General features: G+C 36.7%; 1 long non-coding RNA gene across 1 annotated transcript in view; it reads left to right on the top strand.

Annotated features, from left to right (window-relative positions):
- Positions 1-11,024, top strand: part of LOC110356041 (uncharacterized) — a 90,400-nt gene extending 79,376 nt beyond the window's left edge. Inside the window, exons 3-4 of the long non-coding RNA XR_002409088.2 lie at positions 9,288-9,330; positions 10,846-11,024. This is a non-coding gene — a long non-coding RNA (uncharacterized LOC110356041). The remainder of the gene's footprint in view (positions 1-9,287; positions 9,331-10,845) is intronic.
- Positions 11,025-12,175: the final 1,151 nt, after the last annotated feature.

Below are 12,175 nucleotides of genomic sequence, written 5' to 3'. Positions count from 1 at the left end.
ACCTTATCACAACTATCAAGTTTTACTGCAAGGAGATTTCATACGTTAAGCGCTTTTTGCATTGGAAAGCAGGTGCTCTGTGTGTGTGGAATATCTTTGTGCATATATGTATTTGTAAAGCACAGTCAGCAAGCTGAACAACTTATTGTGTCATGGGATCATCAAAAGTTTAGACAACAGATTATACTAGTAAGACATCGGATTTGCTTGAATTTTTACTCTTCTGATACTGTATACAAACTCTTTTTTGTTCCTGGGTAAGAGACTGAATTTCACTGACTAGGCTTATTTAAAACCTGTACGAATTTCAAATTTAAATACTGATTTTTGTGTTAAGATTTCTTGCTGAAAGTGGAATCCAGCCTGTAAACCTATGATGGAAGACTTTAAGCAATTGTCACGATTTTTTATTCGAATGACAGAATCACAGAAAAACATGACTATCTAATGTTGTGGTAGCAATTACTATAAAAATGGTAATAAAGCGGAGGTTACTGAAATGACCAAATTGGTATTAAACTATTGTTCTTTATGCTTTTTTATGACAACAGTAGTTGTTTGTTGTGTGGGCACAAATGTTGATAACTTAAGGGTAAACCTTCTGTGTTGGCACATAACAATATTGTGTCTGTACACGCGTCTTGCCCTTATGCTTGTCTACTAGTGGGCTTTAGTACAGATGCCTCATAGAATTGGTTTGGTTAGAAAAGATGTTTAAAATCATTGAGTCCAGCCTTAGCCTGGGCTGGGATCTCTCTTGATTAGCATGGGGCCAGAAGGTGGGGCTTTAGAGGTGGATTTTCCTTGTCTTTCAAACTTAACATTTAGTTGTCAGTGTCTTCCACGTCATATGCTGAATTTACTGGTTAGTTTTGGAAGATACCAACAGCAAGGACATCTTTTAACTCGTAAATAACTTGAGTGCATATTAGGAAATGCTTCTAAAAAATTCTCAGCCTGATTTTTAGACCTGACTTCTGTCTTTTCTCTGAAATATTTTGGATTACCCAGTCTCCTGTTTATCCTTATTTTACTCTCTACTTTCCTACATTACTCTTCCCTTTGAAACCTAGTCTTTGCATGACAAAGAACAAAGTCATATTTTTGATTGACAGCTGTAATTTAAATGATTCCCTTTGAGGGAACCATTTGTAATGGCTTAGAATATTTGCTTTCTTAAGATTCAGCATTACTTTTTTAAGATTCAGCACTCTTTCTCACCAATGATACAATATTTCTTAAGAGGTTTACCTTGTCAGACATAGTTAAAATGTAAATAAAGTAAATAAAATGGATTTGAAGCCACAGGGTGCCTTTAATAGCTTTTTGTCTCAGATGTGAAATAAATACGAACTTTATCTAAACTGCAGATTTTTTTGCGATTGCAGAAAATGACAGTTATATTCCTCTGCTGTTCACTACAGCCTCTTCTGGCTTTAATTTTTGGAGTCAAGGGGCAACAAGTGATACCTATGGATTTTGTGTTAAGAAGACGTTCATAAATTATGGATGAAGTGGGACAGTTATTGGTATTTAAAGACATTGCTCTTGTAGATGAATATTAACCAGGGGGAAAAACCTGAAGGAATTCTGAATAAAAACTTTCTGAAATAGAACAACTGAACAAAGCTTGCATGTTTCAATAAATAATGCTATTGATACTGAAATGATAGACTGTTGAAGTATGCATATTTATGTACCAGATTCTGCCTGTTCTTTATGTAGAGAAGTCATTCTGCATAGCAGAACTCCTTAACAGTAAAGTCAGCCTTCAGAGTTCATTCTGAAGGTGGTCATTCCTAAGCAAGCAGATTGAGTGAAACCTTTGTGAGCACCTGCTCTGACCTTCATGGCTGAGGCAAATTTATGTCGTAGTTGGAGTTTTCTGCCCAGCTGGGGGCAACCAAAACCAGGCAAACAAAGGTTGTTGGCAACCCTGTCAAGAGCTGTGTTCTCTGCTAGAAGAGATCGGCATAATGTCCGCTCTCAAAGGACTGCATAAGCTTGTTTACATTTTAGAGGGTTAAAAACAGTTAAGATTTTTATTTATTTTCTTATAAAAGAATGGCATAATGAAAATATTCCCAATGAAATCAATATGCAAACTTCTAAGCAAGAGTAGACTGACAAGGACAGTGGGAAGGAAGTGGAGATGTAAAATGGACATACAAGATGACAGAAGAGTCAAGAGTAGAAGAAACTAAATACAGATGTAATTTATACATTAAGTATGCAGACCTAGTTGGACCTGCTATCCGTTTGTTACATTTCTTTTCTCTCCCTCATTAAAGTCATTATCAATTCTGCCTGCCTGTCCAGCCCAAATCTGAAGCTTTTGCTAGATCTTCAGAGCTTCTCTTGACTTTGTCTGTTTTGCACAATAAGAAAATGTACTCATTTTACAGAATACTAGAAAGAAGCCTGTTCTCTTTTGATTCTTTTTTGTAGGTTATTTTGTTGTATTGCCCTAGCTTTCTAGAGCATGTGGTAGGGATCAATGCCCTATTGGAGAAAGATTTAATGAGTCTTTAAAGAAATTGCTGAGTTTACTCATTATTTCTGAGTCTTAGTAAAAGAAGTGTAACTGATCATTTTAGAATAATTCTGGCTTTGTGAGTTCTCAAAAATGATCGGTTTCAGATAATTTATCCCTACTTCAGCTAATTATTTTTCTTTAATTTTACTTTATTTTTGGTGATTTGTGCACAGTATACTAGAAATCTGACATGCAGAGGCTGAAACAGTAATTACAGAGTCACTGTGTGGAGCCTTGTGAGATGATGCTCTTACTGTGAAGCATTCTGTTTTGTCAATAAGCTTACATCGATACTTGGCAGGTCACTTATGCAGTTTTAATGTTTCAGAATATAAACTAGACAAAGTGACTAATATCAAATTGAAACTGCTTTGCATCTGCAATTGACAAATCCTATTTTGAAAGCATGCATGAACATGAGGATCAAACTTAGCTTTTAACATTTACATTTTTTTTTCCAATGGGGAAGTATCTGATCCACTTCTCATTTACCTATTGTTGATTTCCTGATTCATTCCTAATCCCTTGCAGCTGAGATGTCCTCACCATTGGAGAAGCAATTAACAAAATCCCTGACTGCAGTGTATGAAGCCATCTGTTAGGGAAGCATAAAAGGTTAACCTAAATCCCAGCACACAGAGATGTCAGACTAGAACAAATCAGCTTGGAGAATTACCTGCAGGCGCCACAAGGCTAAGGTGGAGCATATGTATGGTAAAAAGGTTGTTTATGACTAACAGAATTAATTTTTCAGGATGAGAAGGTCAGGCATGCAGAACTGAAGGCTGTTTGTAATGAGCAGATATTGGTTTAGGCTCCAGATTTCACCCAGCAAATACCACGCTGGATATTTTTTTTTTTTTTGTGGCATGTCCAAACTGAAAACACTTAAGTAAAGGTTATGATTACAGAGATGCCACTAAATGTCCTCTGTGGAAGGATTTATTAGTCAGGTGCATTTTAAGCTACATCTTTTTCCAAATATATTTTGTATTAGATTCAGCATATTGGTCAAATAGATTCTCAAGAAGGTTATTTCCTCTTTTCCTATGTGACAGCATAAGCCATTTTAACCCTTCCAACTGGAGTCCTTCAGCAGCCTTCAAATCCAGTGCGTGGTGATGCAGAACATATCGCAATGTGTATATTAATTGTCTGATTTTCAAATCCGAATGCTGTGCATTCTATGTTTCTTACATATGAGACAGTGAAACGAATGGCATATATACATATCTGATAACTGTAAAATTTTGGAAGCATTCTGATTGGATCTTTGTATGATATAAACAGGTGTTGCTCTACTGCCTTTGTTGATTGAGATGGATATACATGTTCACATACTCACTTCCAGCTGTTTCCTGGGATAAAGTTTAATTCCAGGACATTTTGATGTTCTCCATGGGATTTGTACTGGTGTGTGATTTTTTTTTTTTTTTTTTTTTTTTTTTTTTTGGTCTAAAATCTGTTCTAAATTCAGCCTATTTTGTACTTAACATTTGTATGTATGCTTTTCAGTATGTAAACACTCATGCATTAGGCTACGTATGCTAGCACTGGTAGAGCTGGCACAACAAAAATGCGTATATGCTGGAAGGAATTAAGGAAAAAAAAAAAGCTACCAAAGAGACTGGAGATTGAAGGGACCAATTAGTGAGAAAAGATTAAATGGTCTGATTGCACCCTTTTCATGCAGGCAAAATTCAATGGAAGATTATTTGGTGAGGAATAAGAGCCAAAAGATGAGATGTAGTCAGGGAAATAGTAACTGAAGGGAGACAACCATCTCAAATGCTTGAACAGAGAAGAAATGTAAAATGTAGTTCAGAGCAACATAATGAAAAAAAAATAGCTATAGAAAATTAACAGAAAGAAGGAATGTGAATAGCAAAATAAGGAGAAAAAAAAAAGTATGAAAATGGAATTCTTTAGTAAGTAGGTAGAGTGGCAGCTCTGGAAAAGCTACAGAGAATTAGTTGCTGGGATAATATAAAAAGCAACCAAACACTAAAAGATGTGAAGGCTAGAAAAGTCAGGTATTTTGAAAAATGGAATAATGTACCATGGGTGGTGTTCTTATCTCTGATATGTATGTGTATTTATGCAAGTATGGATGCAATAATGCTTGAAAAGGTTAGGTCTTGGTGAGGTTGTTGCCTGGAAGATTAAATGTTTGACTTAAGAATGCCAAGAAGGTGGAAACGTAAGGTTTTATCTTCATCTTAATTCAGTTACTCTATATTTTGTTCATATTGTCAGGTACTTAATGTACATCAAGTCAGATTTTCAGTTGGCTTTTCTTTAAGAGCTCATTCCATGTGAGTGTACATCTATACACACACAGCCCATCCAGCCAGCTGTGGCCTTTCACTGCTAAATACTTGGGCATATGTAAGTACTGAACCCTGGAAACTCTGCTGAGGGGTATGCTACATAATCTAGTGGGCTTCTAAATTGTGATTACTTTCTGTCTTCTGTAGGTATAATTACAAATATTCTAGACTTGAAATACTTAAGAAAGAAGTTTTGCTTTTTGTGTGTGTGTTTTCTAGTCGTCTGGAAAGAAGTGATTTGTTTTGATTGTATTATAGAATTTTTCCTACTCATCAGAAACCACAGCAAAAAGTACCTTTCTATGACCTTGGTGTTATGTAACCTGAGAAGTTTATGTTCATTACTCTCTTTTGCATTTTGTTCATTATGTAAGTCTTCAACAACTGGTAAGAATTTTTTTAGACGTTTTACTTCATTTTACATACTGCCTGTAGATAGTTCTATCACGAAATGCAAATTCCCCTCTTGGAGCAAAAGGAGGAGTGTCAGCATCAATAATGAAGTAACTGGTTATTAGATTTGCATACCGACCAATGTGTTCGGGGGGTTTAGATTATTTCATTACTGCTACCTCCTTCCTGAAGGTTAACGCTCTGGTTAGACAACCTTATTTACCACTGCTAGTATCTCCCATGATTGATTGAGTCATCTTATCAAGGTTTCTGATTTCCACCCCACCCACCCCCCCATTTCCTTTAGAGTATACCCACCTTTTAGAAATGGGCTATGGGGAAAAACCGGAACTAATTCAAAACTCTCTGAGTATTTCTTTGTGTTCAAGACTGAGTAGAAATATCCTACGTGCATTTTGTCACTATTGTTTTTATGGGTATCTATAGTTCAGCTTTTCAGTCCATGACATACCATTACTCCTTGAACTTTCAGCTGTTCTTTGTATGCCACAAGTTCTCCATATACATGCAAGTTGTCACATGCTAGACAAAAAAGTATAATTTGGCACTGAGACGTTTTTGATTTTTAAAAACAGTTTGCTTTACAAGTTGCTTGCCATAGCTCTAGCAATGAAGGGGAAGGATGGAAGTTTTAATGCTCTGTAATTTTGTAATGGATTATATTTAATTTTATTTCTATTTTAATCTTCCACAAATAAACTTGTTATATTTTCTTCATCTGAGTTCAGTGCATGCAGCCTGAACTCTTCTCTTTACATAGTCCTTAGTGACAGTTTTGAAAAGAACTGTCAATTTTACAGAAGTTTTCCAGTGTCCTTTTTAAGGAAAAAATTTTAAAAAAACCCAACAACCACCCCATAAAAACAAAAACTGACGCCTTGCACTATGTCAACTGAAAATATGAAAATACCCAAGTGGGAGATGGGGTAGAATTTTGTCAACTGATTTGAAATACATCTGAGCTCTGGCTAAATATCTTAATTGACAATTCATATTTGGGTAGGTTTTTTTCAAAAACTTGCCTAATTGAGGTTTATTATTCTTAACAACCATATCAATATAAGCTAAGTTACTAATATATTGCTACACTTGGTTTTCCACACTCTGCTTGCTCTTTTCAACTGCTGACTCCTAATGTTAAGGTTTTCATGGCTGGAGTCTTAGACCCATATTTTCTTATCTGTATCAGAAGCACTGAGAATTCAGGAACTATAAGGAATAAATGTACCTACTTTTTGTATGCTGGGTCTCAAACCTAGTGTTCCAAGTGATATCAGGACGTACAGCTTAGCATTTGATTATATTTGTGTTTACACTTACTGCCATGTGAAGAACATTTGCTATAAATAGTAGTCTGAGAAGGAAAGTGTCAAGAAGTGAAACACTGTAAGAATTAAAATTGACACTGTCTTTCATCAGCATCGAGACTGTCAGAACTTGTATGAGCCAGCCCTAACTATCCGCAGCAGGCAATCTGGTGCCAGCCTGCTGTTAAATAACCAACATTTAACAAGAAATAGCGTATAGATGTACTGTGTGGTTTAAAAGATCGTGTTAAGCATCATTAAAACTGAGTTTCCTTAGAGCCTTATTAAAAAAGACCTTTCTCTCCCTGTAATAAAACATTTCTCTCTGACTGTTTCAATTAAGGCTCTAACAATACAAACAAAATGCCTCCTAATTCAGGACTACACTGGAGAACTGTTGTTACTGTCAAGTTGCAAAGGCAGGTAGAAAAAATGAACTATCTTTACAAACCCCTGTCTAACCAGCAAATGAGAAGCTATATGGCTATATTTTCTTAGTTTTCTTAGGTCCATCATCCCTGTTACAGTTTATATTTGCAAATATTTCAGTGCCTGTGGTTTGCTATTTTTGTCAGCTGCAATCCCCTTTATGTACCTTGTTGGGACCAAGGTTTAGGATTCCCAGAAGCTGACAAGCTGAGCATGTCTCTGCTGAAGCTGGTTGAGTGAGGGATGTTCAATTGCAAACTGATGGTGTGAAGTATTCTTAATATGTCTGGAAAAAAAAAATAGTAGTACATCTGTTTGATAGCGTATCAGTAACCTTAATGTGTTTGGGATGAAACAAGTTCTTCTGAACACTATTTGGCTCGGTTTTTGAAATACATTTCTATTGCATTCTCTCTGTGCCTGTGTGGATTCCCACTGACTTCTTTTTGGTTGATGAAGCTTACAGCACTGGAAACCTCACCATTCGATACAGTGGCCAAAATGAACTTGCTAAATTACATTCTCTAAGGTGTCAGGTCTTAATTATAAGACACAAAGGAAAATTGCATCTGTATGTTAAAAATCTAGCAGCTCTTGGACAGCCACAACAGATTAGAAGCCTAAAGAGCTTCTTAAGTCTTTTGGACTCTTGAAATACTAGGAGAGTCCTAACAACGGTGATAAAATATTTGGCATGACAAGTAAAGCATCTATAGACTTGATCTGGTGTGACTGAAAGGAAGAACAAACTCCATGTAGCCTAAGAGATGTTTTCTTATGCTAAAACTAAAAGCTGTGAGCAATACAGAACACTGCCAACAGTGGCACTAAGTGCTTATAGTATGGAGATTGTTATATCATACTCAATCAGTGAAATAATGATTGCTCTTTGAACTATCTGTAGGAAATGAACTATTTTTCTGAGCCAGATGAGACCAGTTACTACTGATGTGTTTTGAGTTTTCAGCTTTTAAAACCAAATTACCCCCAAAGCCTAAGTTTCACACATGAACTCCCAAGCATTCACCCATGATGTTTCTAAGAGTTCCGGCCCAGCTCTTGTGAGAATAATAATAATTAATAAGACTTTCAAATAAAATGAAGTGTAAGTTACTTTTCCAAGCTTCTGGCATTGGTGGTCAGGAATGATGATGTGCACTGACCTCACTTATCCCTGTCTTTGCTGCCATACCTCCTAGAGGTGTAATGCTTCTGAAAGAGCTCCTCCTGCTCAGCCAGTGGTGCCTCTTCAATTTGAAGGTCCAGAATAAAGTCTCTTTCCCAACATTGTACTTATTCTCACTGCTTTGATCAGGGAACTTGTGACAATGTCATAATCAAGGTCCCAAGTCCTGCCATTCCCTATCGGCAAAAAACTTACATTCAGAGAAAAATGATGCGTAAAAATGTTAATATGTAACAGCAGATTTCTCAAAATAGGGTGTCAACAGGTCCGATAAAGATGTATGGTATTTGATTCAGCATGGGTTAATGTATATCTGATGTCTGGTATTTTTACAGCCTAAGCATAGTCCACGACACCCAGTTAATAGAAAGTTTGGTGCTGCTCTGATTCGGTGATCGTACAACACGTATATTTTAGTTGACTCTATTAGTTTTCTTTATTTTGAAAACAATAAAGATGGTAAAAGAACTTTTTAGGCTTTTTAATGTACATAGTTTTCATTGTAGGCAGTGTAGCATAGGTTTAATTACTGCTCTACTGAAGTTTTTGCTTATGTCTGTTAAAATGCAAATAATATTGTGGAGAGAATGAATGGTGTCATACAACAGATTTCATTGCAGACTATAGCAACTGGTTTAGATCATGTTATTAAAAGCTGAAAAGGTATTGATTTCTTGTGGTCTCAGCAGGGCAATGCATTTTCTCCTGTTCGAAGTAAAAATAAACCAATAAATGGCTGCATTAATGATGCTATTACTTGGTAGCAGCAGTATGTTTCTTAATGTCTTGGGCCTCAATCATGCAATCACTTACTTACTCATATGTTTTACTCTAGGCAGCTTCACAGACCCATTATACTCAATTGGGTCATTTGTCTCAGAAATTAATTCACTAAAATCAGACTTGGTTCAAGTCACACATTCACTTCTGAGTGAATGTGAATTTGCTGTGCATTATGAAAGCCTAACCTGGAGGAAGATACTTAAAACAGTTGCGAGCAGTGCAAATTGCTATACAGTTCCTTACTTCCAGTGAATTTACGACTGTCTTCATTATTAAGAAGATTTACATTTCATCTTTTACAGCAAGATAACTGACATATGCCAACACAGCAGACCTACAGCATAGGTAAGGATCAGTAGTTTCTTCTTTTTGTTACTTAGTCTGTCATAGCCATATATTTAATTCCTTCCAGTCCTCATTCCCTCTATATATGTGACCTTGTCTAGTTTTCCTTGTAAAAAACTAGAGCATCATGTCTCCCTTGGGATTTTGTTATGGGACAGATAACATTTCTTTGGCATTGAAGGTAGGTCATGAAATGTCTCTAAGAGAAACCGGAGTCAATTGTGAAGATTGGTTAAATTTAATTTAAAGTAAGTTTATGTGAAAAGGTCTCAGAATACATATGGAGACAATTTATTTTCACTTCTGGAGTGCTATAGAAATGCTAAGTGACTTTTTTTTTTTGGTCACTGACAGTTTTTGCCTGTATCAGTACATACTCTGGTATAGATAATAAAAGTTTCACAGGGAGGATCTCTGTATCCTACTTGAATATAGTCTCCAAATTGTCTGGCAGGATTGCATCAGAGATTTTTCTAATGGTTCTTGATTTATTAGGAAGTTTTGGGTAAATGTGAAGGCCAGACTCCCATCTATCCCTGCAGGTCTACCAAGGAGACTTGACTAGAAGTCTCAAATCAGGAATTAAAGATCGGACGCAGAAGGAGTCAGTAGCTGCACAGGGTGTATTTCTTCATACTCCAGGCTGTGACCAGGCAATTTATTGACTTAGAAAGAGTCAAATAGAAATCCTTCTAACCTACCAGCGTTGCTGGAACTCTCCCACTGTGCAAGAATTGGACTCCAAACCCCAGATCAGATCTCTGGATGCCAGATGGCACTTTGCCAATCTTATTACATGAGAGGAGGGGAAAAAAAAAATATCACCTTTAGATTCCAGAGCTGTCAGAAACAGTAGTGCCTCCCAGCATGAGAGTCAGCTGGTGAGACAGTCATACTCCCTGTTCAGCAGTCTTGAACATAATAAATGTGTGTGTTGTGTGTGCAGGCAACAGGAGGGAGATGACCACCTCCTCTCAGATGCAGAAAGAAAAGGCATAGTGAGAAAAGAAGGGAAAGAGTTTATCATGCCGAGCATTCCCTTAGCTGTTCCCAGTCAAGAGATCTCTGTGTCTCCACTGCATCACCTAGAGCTCCAGACCCACCAGAGTCATACTGTGGCTCCTGAAAAGACCACAGAGGAAACATATTTTTTAGTAGACCTGCAGCTGAAATGACAGCTTAAGAATAATTGTGCTTTAGAGATAGGAACAGTTTCAGCACAGGTGAACTGGACATTTGATTACTTGTATAATCAGCCATTAAGGTACAGCTTAATTTCTGCAGATGGTACAGAGAGAAAAATTATATGGTATCAGTCCTGAATACTCACTTGTTCTTAATGAGCTTCCTTCATCTATAAATGGAGGAATAATAGGAGTCAGAATCCCCTGGACTGTTAATGTGACACCTTTTGTTTGGACTTCTGAATGTCTGTGTTCCTTAGTGGCTCTAAGACCTGCTGAGGGTGTCATTATGAACAACCAGTTGAAGATTGCACCTCTTATATTTTTCTAGGCCCTGAAGGTTGGTGACAGATGAGTACCAGTGTGTATGCATCTCACATTTACTCTAGCTCTCCGTCCTGTACGCACTGCAGCCTGAGCCTGCAGTTAACAACACAGAAGTGACATTGCTGACCTCTGTATACTAAATTTTGTTTTCCAATATTCTTAGTCCTGAATTTACAATGTATCGTACCAATCATCAGAATGTTCATCATTAAAATGTCTTAAAGTAGGAATACATCATAGTCGTTGTGGGGGGGTGGGGCGGGGTGGAGTATGTGTGTGTGTGGGAAGGGGAAGATGCTGAGGATCTGAGGATGTTTCCTTAATTAAGACTTTACAGATGAGTGGAAGATATTGAAAATTGACAGACAAAATCTATTTTAAATCCCATGTGTTAAGTGATATTTAGTCATTTAGGAATGCCTGAGACTAGATAAATACACTTTTAAGGGGTTACAGGCACTGATAGAAGTAGAAAAAGATGATCTTTTGCTTAATAAATCTATAGTCCTGATTCTTCAAACTGGTCCATGTATATGGACTTTTATGTCCTGTTACAGTTAGTAGTGGCTATGCACACATTTAAGGTTCTGCACATATTCTCAGGAGAAGGTATATAATTTAGATAAGTTTCATGGAACAGCTAGTATTTTATCATTAGATCTAGTGTAAACAATAAAGAGTTCTGAAAGAGTACACAAAAATGTTATCATCATTATGGAAAGAGTTGCAAAAATCTCAATACCTTGAGTTTCTGTTAAGTTTTTCCTGCTTCTTAACACAAATTCCCTATGGTAATAATTTGTAATCAATGACAATAATATACATGTGGCTAGTGCCATGGGGGCTTTGGAGTTTGAAACAGTGCCTGCAGTGTATCTCCTGGACAAATATGGAAGAAGGTAATAATACAAGAAAACTAATATAATATATAGGTGCTAGAGTGACAGCACACTAATAGCTGTATGGAAATTAATTAGCAGTTAGTTAATTAGCAGATTGATTTCATTACTGAGTTTGCAGAAGAGCTGCAGAAAGATCTTAAATATTTCACTTGCATGGCTTTATATCTTCTGTGTGGAGTCTGACAATAGTAATCAAAATGGTTTATGGTGAACATTAAATGGTGACAACTCCAGGTCAAAACTTTAAATAAGATGTGCAAATCCTCCTTAGATGTTCTCTGTAGGTGTTCGTGTATTAATTGACTGAGGACATTTTCAGAAATGTCCCTCCTTTGCTGTCTGTGAGATGTTCAATGAAAAGCTGAGCTAAAAAAAGTCTTGACAGAAATTGCCTAACTCCTTACTAACATAGCAGTTGATGTTCATATCCAA

The sequence above is a fragment of the Columba livia genome, chromosome 4 (genome assembly GCF_036013475.1).
Source record: "Columba livia isolate bColLiv1 breed racing homer chromosome 4, bColLiv1.pat.W.v2, whole genome shotgun sequence".
Taxonomy (NCBI): domain Eukaryota; kingdom Metazoa; phylum Chordata; class Aves; order Columbiformes; family Columbidae; genus Columba; species Columba livia.
This window is presented reverse-complemented; position numbering and strand designations above follow the sequence as displayed.